Here is a 25,345-nt window from a genome sequence, read left to right on the forward strand (position 1 = left end):
GCAGTTCAAATTTTCATAATAAATGCTGCCAACGCAACTAGGCAAACTGAAGAAAACTGGAACACAATTGTAAACAATGGGGCACAATGGTGCCAATACCCTCCTGGGTAACAGTTATTTGTTTGGGAAATGTTCTTTAATGTTGGTCTCCTCCTGGGGTGATGGAAGCCGGTTTCTGGGACTGCTTCCAGGGGAGAACTTCTGATTTTCCTCTTCCTGTTGGTTGTTCACAAATTGCAGGTATTCCTTTTCCCAAGGAGTTAGGTTGGTGGCTGCCTGTGCAGATGGGGTGGCAGCTGGTGGAACTGCTGCCTGGGGTACAATAGGGATAGCAACTGGTACCAATGGATATTGTTCTTCAGCTTCAGGTGGTATCTCTGCTGCCTTGGCTTTTGGTCTGACAGCTGGTGAAACTTGGGTGCTGCCATTTAAGACCTGAGCAAGCACTGGACCATTTCGGTCCACAGGTACAGTTCCCAGCACCAGAATCATGGCAGGGGCGGTGATCATACCTGGTACCTCCCGGTGATGTTCTGGCTCTGGTGCGGGTACAGGGTGGTGAACGGTGGCAGCTGCAACCTCCGGAGCTGCTTGGTGAGCGGGTGGCAGCTGGATCCGAACTGGCACAGGATTGGTGCCTGCCGAAGCCTCCGATGGGGACCTGCGTGGCTGCGCCTCTGGGACAGATGGTGTGGTGCAGCAATGATGTTGTGGCCCTCCACAGGTAGGGCAGTAGTCCCAGGGCAGTGTAGATGAAGAGTTAGGGGAGAGACGTAGATGGTGCAGTGTCAGGCACAGAGATGTAGCAGTGCTGAGGGTGTTGGCGCAGGAATAAGCGGAGGACACAGGACATGTAGTTCCAAAGCTTTACTCACAGTCTGTTGTGCATACAGGTGCCCGCATCTGTGCCGTGTCCTCCGGGTCAGGGGCTCAGTCAACCTTCAAGCTAGATGAAGCACTCCATTCCAACACTCCGCCAACATGTGCCTTTTCTGAACGTCTCCCTTCTTGTGCCTATGGTGAAATACTCACAGTACTGAGTTACACTGGAGTTCCTCCTTTCTGATGTTCCTATGAACTCTACTTGTATGGCAGACAGCTGTAGTCTGCTTCAGGGACTCCTTGCTACCTAGTCCCGGCTCACTCACATTGCTGTTGTGCCCTCAAGTCTTGTGTGGGAATAAAGTGGTGCCAACTTCTATTCTTCCGGTGTCTGCTGCAGGACCATTAGTATCCATACAACCTCGGGGACCGGACCCCGGCCTTGCGCTGTGAACTTGGGAAGGGTTCTGCTCTAACCCTAATCCTTAGTCCTCCTTACGTTCCATACAAATCCTTCCTTCTTATGGATAATTAGGCTTTCTGAATCTCTCCTTCCTGTGCCAGCAGACCCAGGTCACTGAGGTCTGCTGCAGCACACCCTTCATCCATCCCTCTCTGGGGATCTCCTCTCACAGACCCCTGTGACAGACTGACTAAATCCTAATATCTTCCCACTCTTTTGGTGCAGACTAAGCGCCACCCACCTCCCAGCACTCTTCGTGTTCCAAGCAGGGAGCCACCATAGGGTGCTTTGCTACACTACTATGTTGTGTGGGATGCAGGTGTTGGAGTGTGGTCAGGTGTCTCCACATTACCTGGATGGTGGGGTACCACACCTCAGGAGGAGGTGCAGTACCTCTGTGGCGACTGAACCCTCAGGGGTGCCACATAAGCTCCACCCACTTCCCAGCACTCTTCGTGTTCCAAGCAGGGAGCCACCAAAGGTGCTTTGCTACACTACTATGTTGTGTGGGATGCGGGTGTTGGAGGCTGGCAAGGTGTTACCATCTTATCTGGAGAGTGGGATACTACACCTCAGGAGGAGGTGCAGTACCTCTGTGGCAACTGAAACCTCAGGGGCACCACACACGCTTTAGATTGTTTAAGAAGTGTTGGTGTAACGCGGGGCGGCACAGCGGGAAAAATAGTGCCGGCTGGAAACCGAGTATTGTGGAGGAGCCACAGCCAAAAGATCACGGAAAGACTGTGTCCCCACAAGCCTAAACGGCAACATCTCCACAGCTAGCAACTTGGCAATGTGTGCGTTCAGTATTTGTGCTTGTGGGTGCTTGGCTTGGAATTTACACCTCCTTTCATACATCTGGGGCACGGACAATTGGATGCTTTCCTGGGACAAATAAGTGGATGAGCTTGTTATGGCCTGTGTTTTTGCAACCGCAGCTTGTGAGCAAGAGGTATGATGATCACCTGCTTCCTGCCCAGCAGATTGGTGAGGCCGTGGCAGTGGTTTGACCCGCAGTCACAGACACTGATTTGGTACCCTGTTGTTCAGCCCACTGACTAGGGTACTTGGCTGCCATGTGTTTCCGCATACTGGTGGTGCTTTGGTTGCCTTTGCCTTGGCCTCTGCTCAGCTTCCTATGGCAGATGCTACAGATGACATTTGGTTCAGAAGGACTATTGGAAAAAAATTTCCAGACAGCGGCTGAACGCACCCTTGGGGCACAGAGGGATTTGTCTCGGCAACAGTTGACACACTTCACACTCTGCTCAAACCAGTAGCCCTTGGTGCCATTGTTGGTGCTACGTATCTACCTTCATCCTCTGTGCTGCTGTGCTGGCTATGCGTGCCAACGGCCCAGGTCGCATCGGTGGTCTCATCATCTACCACCTCGTCGTCCATGTCATCCTCCTTTTGTATTGATAATGGCGACTGGACAGATGGCAACTGTGTGAGATCACCATCAGCCTCCACCTCTTCACCCGGTATATCACGTGGATGAAAGTGGCTTTCTTCTGGACGTGGTGTTTCAAATATTTGGCCATCTTCAACAGACGATACCCCCTCACATTCCTCTTCAATGTAGAGCGGTGAGTGGCCAGAGGCAACAAAAGAAAATGGACCAAACAGATCCTCGGAGTGACCAAGGTTGGGGTCAAATGTTTCCTGTGACTCCTGACCGGGTGGTGAACTAGGAACAGGTTGAGAATAGGATGACCCAGCGTTATCTGTATGGACAGTAGACTGTTTTGTCATGGACGATTGGGTGCTGCTAGAACATTTTGTGGAGGCCTTGTCAGCCATCCAAGACAGTATCTGCTCTTGTTCTTCTGGCTTCCAGGCCGGTTTATGTTCCAGACCGGGAAATTTCGCAAGGAAACTAGATGCATCAACCTTCCTTAAATCTCCCAGACTGTGCCTTGTTGGGCACTAAAGACTCCACGTCCACATCCCTGTCCCTTCACAACAGCCTTTTTAGGAATTTTGGATTTTTCTGCCATAGTTGCAGATGTTCAGATGCAGATATTGGGGAGCAAGGAGCAGTTAGTGCTTTGTGGAAGGTAGCACTACAGCCTAGTACTGCTTTGTGTTTTACAAACAGCACCGCAGCAGCACTAAAAAATTGCCCTGAGGTTTACGGTGAGATTACGCACCCCAGTAGTCACACAAGACAGCAGTGCTGCCACTAAAAAATTGCCGTGAGATTTAAGGCAAGAATACTCACCCCAAACACCACACAAGACAGTGGTGCTGCCTGCGTGTCAGTTGTGCATTACCGTGCGTGCGTACTATTTGCTGTTATTATGTGAACGCAGCACGGCAGCAGCACAAAAAACTGCCCTGAGGTTTAAGGCAAGAATACGCACCCCAGACACCACACAAGACAGCGGTGCTGGCTGCGTGTGAGTTGTGCAGTACCGTGCGTGTGTACTATTTGCTGTTATTATGTGAACGCAGCACCACAAAAAACTGCCCTGAGGTTTAAGGCAAGAATATGCGTCCCAGACACCACACAAGACAGCGGTGCTGGCTGCGTGTGAGTTGTGCAGTACCGTGCGTGCGTCCTATTTGCTGTTATTATGTGAACGCAGCACCGCAAAAAACTGCCCTGAGGTTTAAGGCAAGAATATGCGTCCCAGACACCACACAAGACAGCGGTGCTGGCTGCGTGTCAGTTGTGCAGTACCGTGCGTGCGTCCTATTTGCTGTTATTATGTGAACGCAGCACCACAAAAAACTGCCCTGAGGTTTAAGGCAAGAATACGCACCCCAGACACCACACAAGACAGCGGTGCTGGCTGCGTGTCAGTTGTGCAGTACCGTGCGTGCGTCCTATTCGCTGTGAATGCAGCACGGCAGCAGCACAAAAAACCAGCCCTGCAGGGGTAAATGTGACCTAAAAAAAGCTGGGAAAACGGTCACTACTCAGTCCTTGACCTTATACTTTCAGCTCTGAAAAGAGCTTTTGGGTTTCAAAGAGGATTTCTGGCTGATTTGAACCAAAAAACACAACTCTCCCTTGCAGCTGCTCACACTCTCCCTACACTAGCTGTGTTCTGCAGGCAGGGCTTAGTGCCAGGCTATGATTGATGACTCATAGGAAGCTGGGCGGCCAGCCAATCATAGTAATGCCGCCCACAACCAAGAAGGGCATTACTGTGATTGGCAACTGCTGGGTGGGAGAACCGAATAGCGAGGCGAGTAGTGAAATACTCGCTTTGATTCGAGTATCGCGAGTACCGCATTACTCGCCGAGTACCGAATACCCACGAATATGCTCGCTCATCCCTAAAAATAGGATTTTAAATAATAAAAATGATGCATGAAAAAAATGTTCATATAAAATAAAGTTATAATAATTTATTATATTTTTGCATTTTATTCTTGAGCCACCATGGGGATGTTGCATGTGAACAGTAATTTCCATTACAGGGAACTGCTATGTTTCCATTCAGATGTATTTAGAGATGTAATGAGAAGGCTCCGTATGGATGAAGCAAATCAGTCATCAGGACGTTAAAATTCTTCTAAGCCTATAGTACCCATAATCTGTTTTATATTATTCACTCTTATGGGATAGGGAAAGAGGTGTTATAAATTCTGCTGTTTGCCACATGGTTTTTCAGCTTGTAAAAGGTTTTAAAGTTCACAGAGGATTAGTCATTTATGAGTAGATAGTTTTTTGGCTTACTTTCAGGCACACTGGCCTCAAATTAATTCTGTTTCTTACGTTTTAATTTACATTTTAATGCTTCCACTCCAGTTGTCTACCAAAGATAATAACAATAACATATGACCTAATCTCAGTTTCCTGAAACCTAACTAAGCCTGAAGACCGTCCAGAACACTTGGAACAACAACATATTATGCCATAATTTAACTCTTTCTTTCATTTGTAAGTCAAAGAGAAGACTTTTACAATTCACTTCTCTTAATTGTTTGCCATTGTGATCCACTTTATGTGCTCAATTGAATATGTATTCAATTATCGCTCAATTAGCATCACATTTGTGGGTTTCTTTTTCTCTCTCTATATATATATGTAACCATATTGGCATTACTATGTATCACATGACTAAGGGCACTGATGTGCCAGAAACATGGCAAGTTTTGTTTTTAATCATGTTTTTCACCTAATAAAATTTTTTAGAATTTTATTTACTGGAAGTTTGTGCTGAGCTTCATTCTCCCATCCTGTTCTACATTGCCTTAAAGGGAAACTGTCACCCCATTTTTGGTCTATAAACTGCAGCCACAGCCATCAGGGGCTTATCTACAGCATCCTGTAATGTTGTAGATAAGCCCCCGATAAAACCTGAAAGATAAGAAAAAAGAGTTAGATTCACCCTGGTGTTCGGTCCGGTCCGATGGGTGTCGCCGTCCGGTCCAGCGTCTCCCATCTTCATACGATGATGTACTCCTCCTTGCTTCTCCCTCAGCTCCTGCGCAGGCATACTTTATCTGCCCTGTTGAGGGCAGAGTAAAGTACTACAGTGCGCAAGTGCGGGACCACTCTGACCTTTCCCGGCGCCTGCGCACTGCAGTACTCTGCTCTGCCCTCAAAAGGGCAGATAAAGTACGCCTGCGCAGGAGCCGAGGGAGAAGCAAGGAGGAGGACTTCATCGTATGAAGATGGGAGACGCTGGACCGGACCGCGACACCCACGGCACCCGACTTCGCCCCCTGGTGAGTATAATCTAACGTGTTTTTCTTATCTTTCAGGTTTAATCGGGGCTTATCTACAGCATTACAGAATGCTGTATATAAGCCACTGATGGCGGTGGCCGCAGCTTATTGTGCTAAAATGGGGTGACAGATTTCCTTTAATCACTGGCTGGGCCAGGGCCGGCCCGAACGTATAGGCGCCAGAGAAAAATGGGGCGCCAGAGAAAAAAATAGAAAAATTATAAAAAATCTTTTCAAAAGGCAAAAAGTTTTAGGGATGGAAAGAAAAGTGTACATAAAAGACATCGATGCCATAGAGCTATGTGGTGAACTGCAGGCAATGTCAAGACGTGTTCCAGAAGATTCATCACCAAAAGACGTTCTTGAACTTTTGCTTAAATCTGACTTGAAAGAAAGTGTCCACAACCTGGTGGTGGCTCTAAGAATTCTTTTGACTCTGCCTGTGTCTGTGGCCTCAGGAGAGAGAAGCTTCTCAAAACTAAAGCTAATTAAAACATATTTAAGGGCAGATATGATGCAAGAGAGGTTGGTTGGGTTGCCAACAATTTCGATAGAATCTGAAGTTGCTAAACAAATTAATCTCGGTGACTTAGTGTCATCCTTTTAAAAAAAAAAGGCAAGGAAACAAAAATTTTAATTACCTATGGTCGTTTTTGTTTTGTGCTATTGATTACTTTGTATATATTTGTCCTATACAACTTCTCAGAAGATTAAAGAGTTAGGAGAGAGTTAATTAATCATTGTTGTTGTGGTTTATTTTGCTCCTAAATTTATATTCCAAGTTTTCATCTACTGCCAAGAATAGTAGGGGGCGCAACAAAATAGTTTCGCCTAGGGCGCCGTAATCTCTCGGGCCGGCCCTGGGCTGGGCTAGTACCTTCCAGGAACATACCGAACCAGGACTTCACATAGCATGGTGTGGTAGGCTGTTTTTTCTTCCTATACTATTTTAAAGTCAGGTCCCCTACTGTATGACACCAGGAACAGAAGATTTTTTTTGTGGCCTCTGAATCAGGCCTCTATAACACACTAAATGCTGCAAACTATTTTAACCCCTTCATGACCGGATATATTTTTGCTTTTGTGTTTTCGTTTTTACTACGCTTCTTCCCAGAGCTATAACTTTTTTATTTTTCTGTCAGTATGGCCATGTGAGGGCTTGTTTTTTGCGGGACGAGTTGTACTCTAGAATGACACCTTTGGTTTTAACATATCATGTCCTGGAAAACTGGAAAAAAATTCCAAGTGTTGTGAAATTGGAATCCCACAGTTGTTTTTTGCTTTTTACTAGGTTCACTAAATGCTAAAACTGACTTCCCATTGCATTTTAATGCAATGTCGAGGCAAACAAAAAAGCGTAATTCTTGCATTTTTTACTTTTTTGTCTCGCTACGCCATTTAGCGATCAGGTTAATTCTTTTTTTATTGATAGATCGGGCGATTCTGAATGCGGCGATACCAAATATATGTATGTTTAATTTTTTTTATTGTTTTATTTTGAATGGGGCGAAAGCGGGGTGATTTGAACTTTTATTTTTTTTATATTTTAAAAACTTTTTTTTCACTTTTGGCATGCTTCAATAGTCTCCATGGGAGACTAGAAGCTGCCATAACCCGATTGGCTCTGCTACATACAGGCGATGATCAGATCGCCTGCATATAGCTGAATTGCTGACTTGCTATGAGCGCCGACCACCGAGTGGCGCTCATAGCAATCTGGCAATGACAACCATAGAGGTCTCCTCTGCTTGTCAAGCCAACCCATCGGTGACCTGTGATCACATGAAGGGGGTCACTGATGGCGGAATTCCAGCGTGATGGCCGGAAATGCATGTTAAATTCCGGTGTCAGTATTTGACAGCGGAATTTACCGGGTTAACAGCCGCTGGAGGATCGCGATTCCTCCTGCGGCTGTTAGCGGCACATGTCAGCTGTTCAAAACCGCTGACTTGTGCCGGAAAAGGTGCGGGCTCCAGCGATGAGCAAACAGGGGGACACTTCCAATGACAGATAGATCTGTCATTGGTTGCTAAGGGGTTAAAGTCAGGTCCCCTACTGTATGACACTACGAATAGAACAATTTTTTATGACTTCTGGATCAGGACTCTATAACACACTAGATGCTTCAAACTATTTTAAAGTCAGATCCTCTACTGTATGACATTAGGAACACAAGAATTTTTGGATGGCCTCTGGATCAGGCCTCTACAGCTTAATTTCAACCCAACAAAATGACAGTGTGATATGGTGGGCTGTATAACTTTTTGCAACTGAAAGATTGTATATTTTTTTTATTGTGCCTTAGGTCTGCAGACAATTTCATATCACCACAGCACTAAGGCTGGTTTCACACTAGCGTTTGTGTACGCAGCGTAGGCAGGGTCGGACTGGGGTGCCTAGGGCCCACCAGGGGAATTGACTCTAGGGGCCCACCCTATGGCTACCATAAACGGTTTTACTACGTGTTAATTTTTTGGCCTGTCACTAAAACATGTGCCTTTTAGCAAGCTGTACAGTGTGCAAAAGAGACCGCTCTCAGCCTCCTATATATCGTACAGACCGCACTCTCAGCCTCCTATATCTCGTACAGACCGCACTCTCAGCCTCCTATATCTCGTACAGACCGCACTCTCAGCCTCCTATATCTCGTACAGACCGCACTCTCAGCCTCCTATATCTCGTACAGACCGCACTCTCAGCCTCCTATATATCGTACAGACCACACTCTCAACCTCCTATATATCGTACAGACCGCACTCTCAGCCTCCTATATCTCGTACAGACCGCACTCTCAGCCTCCTATATCTCGTACAGACCGCACTCTCAGCCTCCTATATCTCGTACAGACCGCACTCTCAGCCTCCTATATCTCGTACAGACCGCACTCTCAGCCTCCTATATATCGTACAGACCACACTCTCAGCCTCCTATATATCGTACAGACCGCACTCTCAGCCTCCTATATCTCGTACAGACCGCACTCTCAGCCTCCTACATATCGTACAGAACGCACTCTCAGCCTCCTACATATCGTACAGACCGTACTCTCAGCCTCCTACATATCATACAGACCGCACTCTCAGCCTCCTATATATCATACAGACCGCACTCTCAGCCTCCTATATATCGTACAGAACGCACTCTCAGCCTCCTACATATCGTACAGAACGCACTCTCAGCCTCCTACATATCATACAGACCGCACTCTCAGCCTCCTATATATCATACAGACCGCACTCTCAGCCTTCTATATATCGTACAGAACGCACTCTCAGCCTCCTACATATCGTACAGACCGTGCTCTCAGCCTCCTACATATCATACAGACCGCACTCTCAGCCTCCTATATATCATACAGACCGCACTCTCAGCCTCCTACATATCGTACAGACCGTACTCTCAGCCTCCTACATATCATACAGACCGCACTCTCAGCCTCCTATATATCATACAGACCGCACTCTCAGCCTCCTATATATCGTACAGACCGCACTCTCAGCCTCCTATATCTCGTACAGACCGCACTCTCAGCCTCCTATATCTCGTACAGACCGCACTCTCAGCCTCCTATATCTCGTACAGACCGCACTCTCAGCCTCCTATATCTCGTACAGACCGCACTCTCAGTCTCCTATATATCGTACAGACCACACTCTCGGCCTCCTACATATCGTACAGACCGTACTCTCAGCCTCCTACATATCATACAGACCGCACTCTCAGCCTCCTATATATCATACAGACCGCACTCTCAGCCTCCTATATATCGTACAGACCGCACTCTCAGCCTCCTATATATCGTACAGACCGCACTCTCAGCCTCCTATATCTCGTACAGACCGCACTCTCAGCCTCCTTTATCTCGTACAGACCGCACTCTCAGCCTCCTATATCTCGTACAGACCGCACTCTCAGCCTCCTATATCTCGTACAGACCGCACTCTCAGCCTCCTATATATCGTACAGACCACACTCTCAGCCTCCTATATATCGTACAGAACGCACTCTCAGCCTCCTACATATCGTACAGACCGTACTCTCAGCCTCCTACATATCATACAGACCGCACTCTCAGCCTCCTATATATCATACAGACCGCACTCTCAGCCTCCTATATATCATACAGACCGCACTCTCAGCCTCCTATATATCGTACAGACCGCACTCTCAGCCTCCTATATCTCGTACAGACCGCACTCTCAGCCTCCTATATCTCGTACAGACCGCACTCTCAGCCTCCTATATCTCGTACAGACCGCACTCTCAGCCTCCTATATCTCGTACAGACCGCACTCTCAGCCTCCTATATATCGTACAGACCACACTCTCGGCCTCTTATATATCGTACAGACCGCACTCTCAGCCTCCTATATCTCGTACAGACCGCACTCTCAGCCTCCTATATCTCGTACAGACCGCACTCTCAGCCTCCTATATATCGTACAGACCACACTCTCAGCCTCCTATGTATCGTACAGAACGCACTCTCAGCCTCCTACATATCGTACAGACCGTACTCTCAGCCTCCTACATATCATACAGACCGCACTCTCAGCCTCCTATATATCATACAGACCGCACTCTCAGCCTCCTATATATCATACAGACCGCACTCTCAGCCTCCTATATATCGTACAGACCGCACTCTCAGCCTCCTACATATCATACAGACCGCACTCTCAGCCTCCTATATATCATACAGACCGCACTCTCAGCCTTCTATATATCGTACAGACCACACTCTCAGCCTCCTATATATCGCACAGACCGCACGCTCAGCCTCCTATATATCGTACAGACCGCACTCTCAGCCTCCTATATATCGTACAGACCGCACTCTCAGCCTCCTATATATCATACAGGCCGCACTCTCAGCCTCCTATATATCATACAGACCGCACTCTCAGCCTCCTATATATCGTACAGACCGCACTCTCAGCCTCCTATATATCGTACAGACCGCACTCTCAGCCTCCTATATATCGTACAGACCGCACTCTCAGCCTCCTATATATCATACAGACCGCACTCTCAGCCTCCTATATATCATACAGACCGCACTCTCAGCCTCCTATATATCATACAGACGGCACTCTCAGCCTCCTATATATCATACAGACCGCACTCTCAGCCTCCTATATATCGTACAGACCGCACTCTCAGCCTCCTATATCTCGTACAGACCGCACTCTCAGCCTCCTATATCTCGTACAGACCGCACTCTCAGCCTCCTATATCTCGTACAGACCGCACTCTCAGCCTCCTATATCTCGTACAGACCGCACTCTCAGCCTCCTATATCTCGTACAGACCGCACTCTCAGTCTCCTATATATCGTACAGACCACACTCTCGGCCTCCTACATATCGTACAGACCGTACTCTCAGCCTCCTACATATCATACAGACCGCACTCTCAGCCTCCTATATATCATACAGACCGCACTCTCAGCCTCCTATATATCGTACAGACCGCACTCTCAGCCTCCTATATATCGTACAGACCGCACTCTCAGCCTCCTATATCTCGTACAGACCGCACTCTCAGCCTCCTTTATCTCGTACAGACCGCACTCTCAGCCTCCTATATCTCGTACAGACCGCACTCTCAGCCTCCTATATCTCGTACAGACCGCACTCTCAGCCTCCTATATATCGTACAGACCACACTCTCAGCCTCCTATATATCGTACAGAACGCACTCTCAGCCTCCTACATATCGTACAGACCGTACTCTCAGCCTCCTACATATCATACAGACCGCACTCTCAGCCTCCTATATATCATACAGACCGCACTCTCAGCCTCCTATATATCATACAGACCGCACTCTCAGCCTCCTATATATCGTACAGACCGCACTCTCAGCCTCCTATATCTCGTACAGACCGCACTCTCAGCCTCCTATATCTCGTACAGACCGCACTCTCAGCCTCCTATATCTCGTACAGACCGCACTCTCAGCCTCCTATATCTCGTACAGACCGCACTCTCAGCCTCCTATATATCGTACAGACCACACTCTCGGCCTCTTATATATCGTACAGACCGCACTCTCAGCCTCCTATATCTCGTACAGACCGCACTCTCAGCCTCCTATATCTCGTACAGACCGCACTCTCAGCCTCCTATATATCGTACAGACCACACTCTCAGCCTCCTATGTATCGTACAGAACGCACTCTCAGCCTCCTACATATCGTACAGACCGTACTCTCAGCCTCCTACATATCATACAGACCGCACTCTCAGCCTCCTATATATCATACAGACCGCACTCTCAGCCTCCTATATATCATACAGACCGCACTCTCAGCCTCCTATATATCGTACAGACCGCACTCTCAGCCTCCTACATATCATACAGACCGCACTCTCAGCCTCCTATATATCATACAGACCGCACTCTCAGCCTTCTATATATCGTACAGACCACACTCTCAGCCTCCTATATATCGCACAGACCGCACGCTCAGCCTCCTATATATCGTACAGACCGCACTCTCAGCCTCCTATATATCGTACAGACCGCACTCTCAGCCTCCTATATATCATACAGGCCGCACTCTCAGCCTCCTATATATCATACAGACCGCACTCTCAGCCTCCTATATATCGTACAGACCGCACTCTCAGCCTCCTATATATCGTACAGACCGCACTCTCAGCCTCCTATATATCGTACAGACCGCACTCTCAGCCTCCTATATATCATACAGACCGCACTCTCAGCCTCCTATATATCATACAGACCGCACTCTCAGCCTCCTATATATCATACAGACGGCACTCTCAGCCTCCTATATATCATACAGACCGCACTCTCAGCCTCCTATATATCGTACAGACCGCACTCTCAGCCTCCTATATATCGTACAGACCGCACTCTCAGCCTCCTATATATCATACAGACCGCACTCTCAGCCTCCTATATATCATACAGACCGCACTCTCAGCCTCCTATATATCGTACAGACCGCACTCTCAGCCTCCTATATATCGTACAGACCGCACTCTCAGCCTCCTATATATCGTACAGACCGCACTCTCAGCCTCCAATATATCATACAGACCGCACTCTCAGCCTCCTATATATCGTACAGACCGCACTCTCAGCCTCCTATATCTCGTACAGACCGCACTCTCAGCCTCCTATATCTCGTACAGACCGCACTCTCAGCCTCCTATATATCGTACAGACCACACTCTCAGCCTCCTATGTATCGTACAGAACGCACTCTCAGCCTCCTACATTTCGTACAGACCGTACTCTCAGCCTCCTACATATCATACAGACCGCACTCTCAGCCTCCTATATATCATACAGACCGCACTCTCAGCCTCCTATATATCATACAGACCGCACTCTCAGCCTCCTATATATCGTACAGACCGCACTCTCAGCCTCCTATATATCGTACAGACCGCACTCTCAGCCTCCTATATCTCGTACAGACCGCACTCTCAGCCTCCTATATCTCGTACAGACCGCACTCTCAGCCTCCTATATCTCGTACAGACCGCACTCTCAGCCTCCTATATATCGTACAGACCACACTCTCAACCTCCTATATATCGTACAGACCGCACTCTCAGCCTCCTATATCTCGTACAGACCGCACTCTCAGCCTCCTATATCTCGTACAGACCGCACTCTCAGCCTCCTATATCTCGTACAAACCGCACTCTCAGCCTCCTATATCTCGTACAGACCGCACTCTCAGCCTCCTATATATCGTACAGAACGCACTCTCAGCCTCCTATATATCGTACAGACCGCACTCTCAGCCTCCTATATCTCGTACAGACCGCACTCTCAGCCTCCTATATATCGTACAGACCACACTCTCAGCCTCCTATATATCGTACAGACCGCACTCTCAGCCTCCTATATCTCGTACAGACCGCACTCTCAGCCTCCTACATATCGTACAGAACGCACTCTCAGCCTCCTACATATCGTACAGACCGTACTCTCAGCCTCCTACATATCATACAGACCGCACTCTCAGCCTCCTATATATCATACAGACCGCACTCTCAGCCTCCTATATATCGTACAGAACGCACTCTCAGCCTCCTACATATCGTACAGAACGCACTCTCAGCCTCCTATATATCATACAGACCGCACTCTCAGCCTTCTATATATCGTACAGAACGCACTCTCAGCCTCCTACATATCGTACAGACCGCACTCTCAGCCTCCTACATATCGTACAGACCGTACTCTCAGCCTCCTACATATCATACAGACCGCACTCTCAGCCTCCTATATATCATACAGACCGCACTCTCAGCCTCCTATATATCGTACAGACCGCACTCTCAGCCTCCTATATCTCGTACAGACCGCACTCTCAGCCTCCTATATCTCGTACAGACCGCACTCTCAGCCTCCTATATCTCGTACAGACCGCACTCTCAGCCTCCTATATCTCGTACAGACCGCACTCTCAGCCTCCTACATATCGTACAGACCGTACTCTCAGCCTCCTACATATCTTACAGACCGCACTCTCAGCCTCCTATATATCATACAGACCGCACTCTCAGCCTCCTATATATCATACAGACCGCACTCTCAGCCTCCTATATATCGTACAGACCGCACTCTCAGCCTCCTATATCTCGTACAGACCGCACTCTCAGCCTCCTTTATCTCGTACAGACCGCACTCTCAGCCTCCTATATCTCGTACAGACCGCACTCTCAGCCTCCTATATCTCGTACAGACCGCACTCTCAGCCTCCTATATATCGTACAGACCACACTCTCGGCCTCTTATATATCGTACAGACCGCACTCTCAGCCTCCTATATCTCGTACAGACCGCACTCTCAGCCTCCTATATCTCGTACAGACCGCACTCTCAGCCTCCTATATATCGTACAGACCACACTCTCAGCCTCCTATGTATCGTACAGAACGCACTCTCAGCCTCCTACATATCGTACAGACCGTACTCTCAGCCTCCTACATATCATACAGACCGCACTCTCAGCCTCCTATATATCATACAGACCGCACTCTCAGCCTCCTATATATCATACAGACCGCACTCTCAGCCTCCTATATATCGTACAGACCGCACTCTCAGCCTCCTACATATCATACAGACCGCACTCTCAGCCTCCTATATATCATACAGACCGCACTCTCAGCCTTCTATATATCGTACAGACCACACTCTCAGCCTCCTATATATCGCACAGACCGCACGCTCAGCCTCCTATATATCGTACAGACCGCACTCTCAGCCTCCTATATATCGTACAGACCGCACTCTCAGCCTCCTATATATCATACAGGCCGCACTCTCAGCCTCCTATATATCATACAGACCGCACTCTCAGCCTCCTATATATCGTACAGACCGCAATCTCAGCCTCCTATATATCGTACAGACCGCACTCTCAGCCTCCTATATATCGTACAGACCGCACTCTCAGCCTCCTATATATCGTACAGACCGCACTCTCAGCCTCCTATATATCGTACAGACCGTACTCTCAGCCTCCTACATATCATACAGACCGCACTCTCAGCCTCCTATATATCATACAGACCGCACTCTCAGCCTCCTATATATCATACAGACCGCACTCTCAGCCTCCTATATATCGTACAGACCGCACTCTCAGCCTCCTACATATCATACAGACCGCACTCTCAGCCTTCTATATATCGTACAGACCACACTCTCAGCCTCCTATATATCGCACAGACCGCACGCTCAGCCTCCTATATATCGTACAGACCGCACTCTCAGCCTCCTATATATCGTACAGACCGCACTCTCAGCCTCCTATATATCATACAGGCCGCACTCTCAGCCTCCTATATATCATACAGACCGCACTCTCAGCCTCCTATATATCGTACAGACCGCACTCTCAGCCTCCTATATATCGTACAGACCGCACTCTCAGCCTCCTATATATCGTACAGACCGCACTCTCAGCCTCCTATATATCATACAGACCGCACTCTCAGCCTCCTATATATCATACAGACGGCACTCTCAGCCTCCTATATATCATACAGACCGCACTCTCAGCCTCCTATATATCGTACAGACCGCACTCTCAGCCTCCTATATATCGTACAGACCGCACTCTCAGCCTCCTATATATCGTATAGACTGCACTCTCAGCCTCCTATATATCATGCAGACCACACTCTCAGCCTCCTATATATCGTACAGACCGCACTCTCAGCCTCCTATATATCGTACAGACCGCACTCTCAGCCTCCTATATATCATACAGACCGCACTCTCAGCCTCCTATATATCGTACAGACCGCACTCTCAGCCTCCTATATATCGTACAGACCGCACTCTCAGCCTCCTATATATCATGCACACCACACTCTCAGCCTCCTATATATCGTACAGACCGCACTCTCAGCCTCCTATATATCATACAGACCGCACTCTCAGCCTCCTATATATCGTACAGACCGCACTCTCAGCCTCCTATATATCGTACAGACCGCACTCTCAGCCTCCTATATATTGTACAGACCGCACTCTCAGCCTCCTATATATATCGTACAGACCGCACTCTCAGCCTCCTATATATCGTACAGACCGCACTCTCAACCTCCTATATATCGTACAGACCGCACTCTCAGCCTCCTATATATATCGTACAGACCGCACTCTCAGCCTCCTATATATCGTACAGACCGCACTCTCAACCTCCTATATATCGTACAGACAGCTCTCTCAGGCTCCTATATATCGTACAGACAGCACTCTCAGCCTCCTATATATCATACAGACCGCACGCTCAGCCTCCTATATATCGTACAGAACGCACTCTCAGCCTCCTATATATCATACAGACTGTACTCTTGGCATCCTATATCACATACAGACCGCATTCTCAGCCTCCTATATATCGTACAGACTGTACTCTCAGACTCCTACATATTGTACAGACAGCACTCTCAGCCTCCTATATGTCATACAGACTGTACTCTTGGCATCCTATATCACATACAGACCGCACTCTCAGCCTCATATATATATCATACAGACTGTACTCTTGGCATCCTATATCACATACAGACCGCACTCTTAGTCTCCTATAATAGATACCACACTCTAAACCTCATAGAAAGTATGTACAGTATATAGGATGATGATATTGCGTATGTACGGCATATTGGCCTGGTATATGACATACAGTCTTTCAGCCTCCTATTAGGCCTCCTATGAGACATACAGACTGTTGACCTCCTGTTAGGCCCCCTATAAGACATACAGACTGTCGCCCTCTTAGATACTGTGCAGACCGCACACTCTCTGCCTATGTACAGCATACATGAGGATGATAGTGTGGTCTGTACGGTCGGTATCCAGGTCTCATTTGACATATTAGGCCATATAAGAGTGTGGTGTGTGTTTGTATCTTATATAGGAGGCACTGGCAGAGATTGTGATCTGTGATGCTGCATCATGTCATGTGTATGAGCAAGGCTGGTTTTAGGCAAAATGGGGCCCTAGGAAAAGATTGAAATGGAGCCCCAAATGCTAACATATTGCACATCATACAGAAGCATTTCGATTGTATTTACATGCGCTGAGTTAAGGCCGCTAAATGAGTGTGATCGACAATATTGAAGTCGTTCAACACTTCTTTCCCGGCCTCTTTACACTGTCTGAGAAAGAATGATGGGGACAGAACAATTACTAATGGATCAATCTGTCCCCATACAGTATCATGTTATGAGCAGCACATCTACAGTTTACACCCTATAGTCCTCCATATAATATAATGTGCCCCATAGTCCTCCATAAATTATAAGCAGAAGACTAAGCAGTGTATGGGGGTGAGTCCGTTCCTCCTTGTGGTGCCCCTGGAAAATGCCTGCTTCTGCAGGCCAAACTGAACGCGGACAAATCCTGTTGTAAATCTTTTGTGACAGGCTGAACGGATGGTGTAATCTTCAAACTTTTATAGATAACAACTACAGGAATGCCTGTCACAAATAAAAGTATGATGAAGAAGAAGAAGATGAAGAAGTAGAATATGAAGAATAATAGTTGAAAAAGAAGAATATGAAGAATGTAAAAAAAAAGAATAATAGGAAGAAGGTGAAGAAGAAGATGAATAAGGTGAAGAAGAAGTTGATGAAAAAGATGCTGCTGAGGATCATGAAGGAGAAAGTGTGGGAGAAGTAAAAAAGAAGGTGAAGAGCATGGAAGTAGTGAAACATACATATCTGACAAAATATAAAAAAGGTTAATATAGTCAATATCTTTGTAACTCCGAACGTCTTTAAAAAAAATATAAATAATTCCTGCTATTCCATTTGATTGGGCTAAACCTCTATGCCTTTAATGTCTCCTCCACCTCCCCCAATACATTCTACATTATTCTTAGTTGTTTTTCTTCATGTAGAATTAACCTACAAGGAAAGAAAGGGTTTATTTTAATTCCGATATTTCTGTCCCATTGACTTGCATTGGTTTCCGGTATCGGAATCGGCGATATCCGATACTTTTTGGGTATCAGTCCGATCCAATCCGATCCGATATTTCACGATATCGGATGGTATCGCTCAACACTAGTGATGAGCGAATTTGTTCAGAAAACGATCGCTAAACTTAAATTCAGCGCGAATATGGTACATTCGGATTCGTGATCGGAAACATGAGCTAAATTTGATAAAATCGGAGAATATCGGTAACATTCAATAAAAAGTGCGTAAAAATATTTGCATTGCCACAAAAGTATTTTCAGCACTATAGCAACGATAATGGTGGTGTATCATGAGTGTTTCGCACATGTTTAATGAGGGGAGGGGGTTTGCAGAGTAGTCATTTTATTTTTTTTCCTAACTTTATGTGTGCACATTGCGGCTAGCCAATCAGGGTGCAGGAAACATCCAGAATGTCCTGACACAACGGTTTGTATCATTGGTTGCTGAAATCACAAGTCCCTCTCCATATAAAGAGCGGACCTCTTGTTTTAGTGCCATTTTAACAGTGTAACAGCACAGAGAGGCTGCTCCTGACACTGGCACTGATAGCAGCAAGATTTTAGCTAGGTGGTTGTATATTAGTCAGATAGTGTAGCTAGCTAGTGTCCAGTGTGGCTGTTAAAGGGAATCTGTCATCCCATTTTTGGCCTATAAGATGTGGCCACAGCCATCAGGGACTTATCTACAGCATTCTGTAATGCTGTAGATAAGCCCCCGATGTAACCTGAAAGATAAGAAAAAAGAGTTAGATTATACTCACCCTGGCATTCGGTCCAGTCCTATGGGTGTCGTGGTCCCGTCCGGCGCCTCCCATCTTCATACGATTGTGTCCTCCTCCTTGCTTCTCCCTCGGCTCCTGCACAGGAGTACTTTATCTGTCCTGTTAAGGACAGATTAAAGTACTGCAGTGCACAGGTGCGGGACCTCTCTGATCTTTCCCGGCGCCTGCGCACTGCAGTGGCCGCAGTTTATAGGCCGAAAATGGGGTGACAGATTCCCTTTAAATGTACCTTCTAGCATTTTTTTTGCCATTACTGAGGTTCACACAAAAAGACAGCATGGCATGTGTCCTAAAAGTGTGTTGTGCACTGCTTCTATTGTGCTCCATGCACAAGTATTTCATTCTAAATAATATTTTTTCACTAGCTAAATGTGAAACAGCCTGCTGTGGTGTTCGGCGGGCACGTTAAAACGCCACACAGGGACGCATCCATATAAAACGCATGTCCCTGCATACACAATGTTAAAAATAGGTACGCAAGATGCATGTGGATCTATGCGGATCTTAAGGGAAGAAGTACACAGCCCTACGCTCAGGGTTAGTCTGGCCTGGCGGGGAGCCGGGGAAAAACCCGGTGGGCCCTGGCCCCTTGCAGAAGAGGGGAGAAAATTTATTTAAAAAAAAGTAAAAGTTGCGGGCCATTTAAAAGCGCGAGGGCGCGAGCATGCAGGTTGACAGCCGGGAATCAGGATGCCCGTACAGTGGAGAGCAAGGAGCAGGAGAACATCCAAGGTCGCACTCAGCATCACAGGCAGGGCTGGCGTTAGGGGCAGGCAGCTGCCTAGGGTCCCCGCTCCCCCTGGGGTCTCCAGCTAGCAGCATATCAGGCAGCTGCTATGGGGCCCCTGTGAGGCAGGGGGCCCCACCTGCTCCCAGTGCCGACTACCCCCGCCGCCGCCGTTTACAGCAATGATGGAGAGAGCATCAGCTGACGCTCCCTCTCCCATCATTCATCATTCCCCGCTCTGTCTGACACAGTGGGTGCACGATGATGTCATCGCGCTCTCACTGTGTGCCAGGCAGAGCAAGAGACAGGAGCCGGGAGCAACGCGGGCAAGAGGAGAAGGTGAGGAGATGCAGTATACCATGGGGCTGTGCTGTATAGCATGTGGGGGGGCAGTGCTGTATACCATTGGGGGGCAGTGCTGTATACCATGGGGCTGTGTTGTACAGCATGTAGGGGGAGTGCTGTATACCGTGGGGCTGTGCTGTATAGCATGTGAGGGGCAGTGCTGTATACCATGGGGCTGTGCTGTATAGCATATGGGGGGCAGTGCTGTATACCATGGGGGGAGGCAGTGCTGTATACCATGGGGCTGTGCTGTACAGCGTGTGGGGGGCAGTGCTGTATACCATTGGGCTGTGCAGTATAGCATGTGGGGGCAGTGCTGTATACCATGGGGGGCAGTGCTGTATACCATGGGGGTGTGCTGTATACCATGGGGGGCAGTGGTGTATACTATGGGGGCAGTGGTGTATACCATGGGGGGGCAGTGCTGTATGCCATGGGGGGGCTGTGCTGTATACCATGGGGGGCTGTGCTGTATACCATGGGGCTGTGCTGTATAGCATGTGGGGGGGCAGTGCTGTATACCATGGGGGGGAGTGCTGTATACCATGGGGCTGTGTTGTATAGCATGTGGGGGGCAGTGCTGTATACCATGGGGGCAGTGCTGTATACCATGGGGGCAGTGCTGTATACCATGGGGGCATGCTGTATACCATGGGGGGCAGTGCTGTATACCATGGGGGAGTGCTGTATACCATGGGGGGCAGTGCTGTATACCATGGGTGGCTGTGCTGTATACCATGGGGCTGTGCTGTATAGCATGTGGGGGGCAGTGCTGTATACCATGGGGGTAGTACTGTATACCATGAGGCTGTGCTGTATAGCATGTGGGGGGGCAGTGCTGTATACCATGGGGGAGCAGTGCTGTATACCATGGGGGGTCAGTGCTGTATACCATGGGGGACAGTGCTGTATACCATGGGGCTGTGCTGTATAACATGGGGGGAGTGCTGTATACCATGGGGGCAGTGCGGTATACCATGGGGCTGTGCTATATACCATGTGGGGCTGTGCTGTATACCATAGGCTTGTGCTGTATACCATGTGGGGCTGTGTTATATACTTTGTGGCTGTGCTATATACTATGTGTCTGTGTTATATACCATGGGGGGTACATTATACATTATATTCTATGGGGAAGCTGCGTTATGTAATATGGGGGGCTATATTATATTCTATGGGGAAGTGGGCTGTATTCTATTCTATTCAGGGCTACATTGTATTCTATGAAGGGCTGCATTATATTCTATGGGGGGCTAGATTATATTGTATGGGGGCTCTATTATACTTTATGAGGGGGCTACATTATATTCTATTGGGGCTGCATTATACTATATGAAGAAGGCTACATTGTATTCTATGGAGGGGCTACATTATACTATAAAAGGGGCTGACATATATTATATGGAGGGGCTGCATTATGCTATATGAGGGGGGCTGCATTATATTCTATGGGGGGTTACATTATATTCTGTGGGGTGGCTTCATTATGCTCTAAGGGGTGGCTGCATTATACTGTAAGAGGGGGCTGCATTATATTGTATGGGAGTTACAGTATATTGTATGGCGGGGCTGCATTATACTCTGTGGGGTGGCTGCATTATGCTCTATGGGGTGGCTGCATTATACTATATGTGGGCTGCATTATACTGTATCGAGGACTATGGGGAATACATTATACTATATGAAGAACTATGGAGTGCATTATACTATGGGAAGTGAATTGTACTACATGGATGACTGTCGCTGTATTATACTATATGGAGGACTATGGGGAGTGTATTATACTGGGCTCCAACACCGCCAGTTGCTGCTCAGAAGTGCCGTCTGCACAGTCAATAATTGCTCCTGTGTTATTCGGGTTCAGTAACGTCTGCTGAACCCCTGCTGTGTGTCCAGCAATTTCTCCTGCTCTGTCCACATTCTAGTGGGAATGTAGACAGAGCAGGAGAAATTGCCGGGCACACAGCAGGGGATCACCTGACGTTACTGAACCCCAGTAACACAGGAGCAAGTGTCGATTGTGCAGACGGCACTTTTGAGCAGCAACTGGCGGTGTTGGAGCCCAGGGTAAATACTAGAGACATAGTGGAGCCAGAGGCCTAATTGAAGCAAGTTTAAAATCATTAGTAGTGTGAATGTGGACAGAGCAGGAGACATTGCCGGACACACAGCAGGGGAGCAGCTGACATTACTGAACCCCACTAACACAGGAGCTAGTGTTTTTCTCTGTGCAGACGGCACTTCTAAGCAACAACTGGCGGTGTTGGAGCCCAGGGTCATTCATTGAGTAGGCTTAGGCCAAATTGGAGCAAGTTTAATATCTGATGTTGGGATAAATGTGGAGGGAGCAGGAGATATTGCCAGACACACAGCAGGGGAGCAGCTGGCGTTACTGAACCCCAATAACACTGGAGCTAGTGTTTTTCTCTGTGCGGACAGCACTTCTGAGCAACAACTGGCGGTGTTGGAGCCCAGGGATTACAGTTCAGGTGGTAGAAACATGAACACAACAGGAGACCTGGATACTGTTGCCAACCAATTATTTATTCTGGAAGAGGACTGGCAAATTCCGGCGAGATCCTGGCCTTGTTCATTTTCAGAAAAGTAAGCCGGTCAACATTATCGGAGGATAGTCGCTTGTGACGGTCTGTTAGTACACCACCTGCAGCACTAAAGACGCGTTCCGATAATACACTAGCAACAGGGCAAGCCAGCACCTCCAATGCATACTGGATAAGCTCTGGCCATGTATCCAGCTTAGAGACCCAAAACTTGAAGGGGGAAGAGCCGTCTGGGAGTACATTGAGAGGGCAAGACATGTAGTCTGTCACCATCTGACGGAAACGTTGCCTCCTGCTGACTGGAGCCGTCTGTGATGGTGTAGACATTTGTGGCGGGCACATAAAACTTTGTCACATTTGGGCCATACTGGTCTTGCTTTGTGCTGAGGCGTTGCCTCTGCTCCCTCTTTGTTCAGAGCTTCCTCCACTGCCTTGACGCACAGAGCTGCTTTGTAAAGCGCTAGCAGCACTGCTCTCGGGTGGAATGGAGAACATGATGGAATGCACCAGTGTGTGTTGGTACTCCCGCATTTTACACTCCTTGTTCAACGGTGTTATGAGGCTTTGTAAGTTGTCCCAGTAGCGAGGATCTAGGAGTGTGTACACCCAATAATCAGCCGTGTTGAGAATGTGGGCGATGCGGCGGTCGTTTCTCAGGCACTGCAGCATGAAATCAACCATGTGCTGCAGACTCCCAACGGCCCAAGAAACGCTGAGGCGTCATCTCTGCCTGCTCTACATCACCCCACCCTCGCTCTACATACTTACTACTAGAGCATTGTGTACCTCCCTCCTCTGGAGAGATGTCTTCCTCCTCCACTGACTCATCCTCATCCTCCTCACAAAGTGTCCCCTGCCTAGGCCTTTGTGAGGAACCACGTTGCGCAGACTGTCCAGAAGCAGATGGCATTTGTGACTCCTCATCCTCCACCTCTTCCAAAACCTCCTCCCTTAGTGCTTGCAGTGTTTTTTGAAGCAGGCAGATAAGGGGGACAGTCATGCTGACTAGTGCATCATCTGCACTCGCCATCTGCGTGGAATCATCGAAGGCACGCAAAACGTGGCAGATGTCCTTCACAGAGGCCCACTCAGTGGTGCTGAAGAGTGACCGGCGCACAGTGCGACTTGTTTGCGCCTGATGCAGCTGGTACTCCATTACTGCTGCCTGCTGCTCACACAACCACTACAACATATGTAACGTTGAATTCCACCTGGTGGGTAGGTCACATATGGTGCGATGTTCCGGAAGGCGGAATCGGCGCTGCAAAGCTGCAATGCGCGATCTTGCCATGCTGGAAGGCCGCAAATGAGCGCACTCTATGCGGACCTTGTGCAGCAGTGCATCAAGATCCGGATAGTTCCTCAGAAAGCTCTGCACAACCAAGTTGAGCACATGTGCCAGATATGGGATGTGAGTGAGGTTGCCTAGGCCCAGAGCTGCCACCAGATTTCGGCCATTGTCACACACTACTAAGCCTGGCTGGAGATTCGCTGGAACAAACCACACGTCGCTCTCCTGCTTGATGGCATTCCACAGCTCCTGCGCTGTGTGGCTTTGATTCCCCAAAGAAATTAATTTCAGTACGCCCTGTTTACGTTTGGCTACGGCTGTGCTCATATCGGTCATAACAGGTAAGCGTTCACGGGTCCATGTGGAGGTAGACCGTGACGGCTCCTGCAGCGCTGATTCAGAGGAACTGGAGTATGAGGAGGAGTCAATGTGTGCAGACTGGATTCCTGCAATCCTTGGAGTTGGCAGAACACGTACAGCGCCACTCTCAAGATCTGTACCCGGCTCCACAACATTGACCCAATGGACAGTGAGGGAAAGGTATCGTCCCTGTCCATGGTTACTGGTCCACGCATCGGTGGTCAGGTGGACCTTGCTACTGACAGCGTTTAGTAGCGCATGTTTAATTTTTCCCTCCACATGCTTTTGCAGGGCAGGGACGACTTGCCTGCTGAAATAAAAGCGGCTGGGCACGGTGTATTGTGGGCCTGCCAATGCCATGAAGTTACAGAAGGTGTCAGTCTCCACCAGCCTGAATGAGAGCATTTCAAGGGCCAGTAGTTTGGCAATGCCAGCATTCAAGCCTGTGCTCAGACATGGTTTGCCGAGTATGGCCGCCTTTTCTCCCATGCCTGTGCTACCGATAGCTGTAGAGTGGCCTGGGAGTGTGAGGATGACAGGGAACGTGGTGCTGTGGGTGGAATGTCACTGGGTCTCTGGACAACAGTGCCAGAGGTTCTTCCTTGGCGATCCTGTGAGGAAGCCGAACCAGCTGTGTGTGTGAGCTGGAGGAAGAGGCTACAACACGAGCTGAAGAGGTGGCGCTGTAGGTTGGCGTACGTCTTCAGTGTGTCTTTGTAACTCCACCACATGCTTGGTCCGCACATGTTTCCACATATTTGTGGTATTGAGGTTGCTGACACTTTTTCCTCTTTTGACTTTATGATTACACAGCT

The sequence above is a fragment of the Dendrobates tinctorius genome, unplaced genomic scaffold (genome assembly GCF_039654945.1).
Source record: "Dendrobates tinctorius isolate UK_male_01 unplaced genomic scaffold, ASM3965494v1 ptg000003l, whole genome shotgun sequence".
In the NCBI taxonomy this organism is placed as follows: domain Eukaryota; kingdom Metazoa; phylum Chordata; class Amphibia; order Anura; family Dendrobatidae; genus Dendrobates; species Dendrobates tinctorius.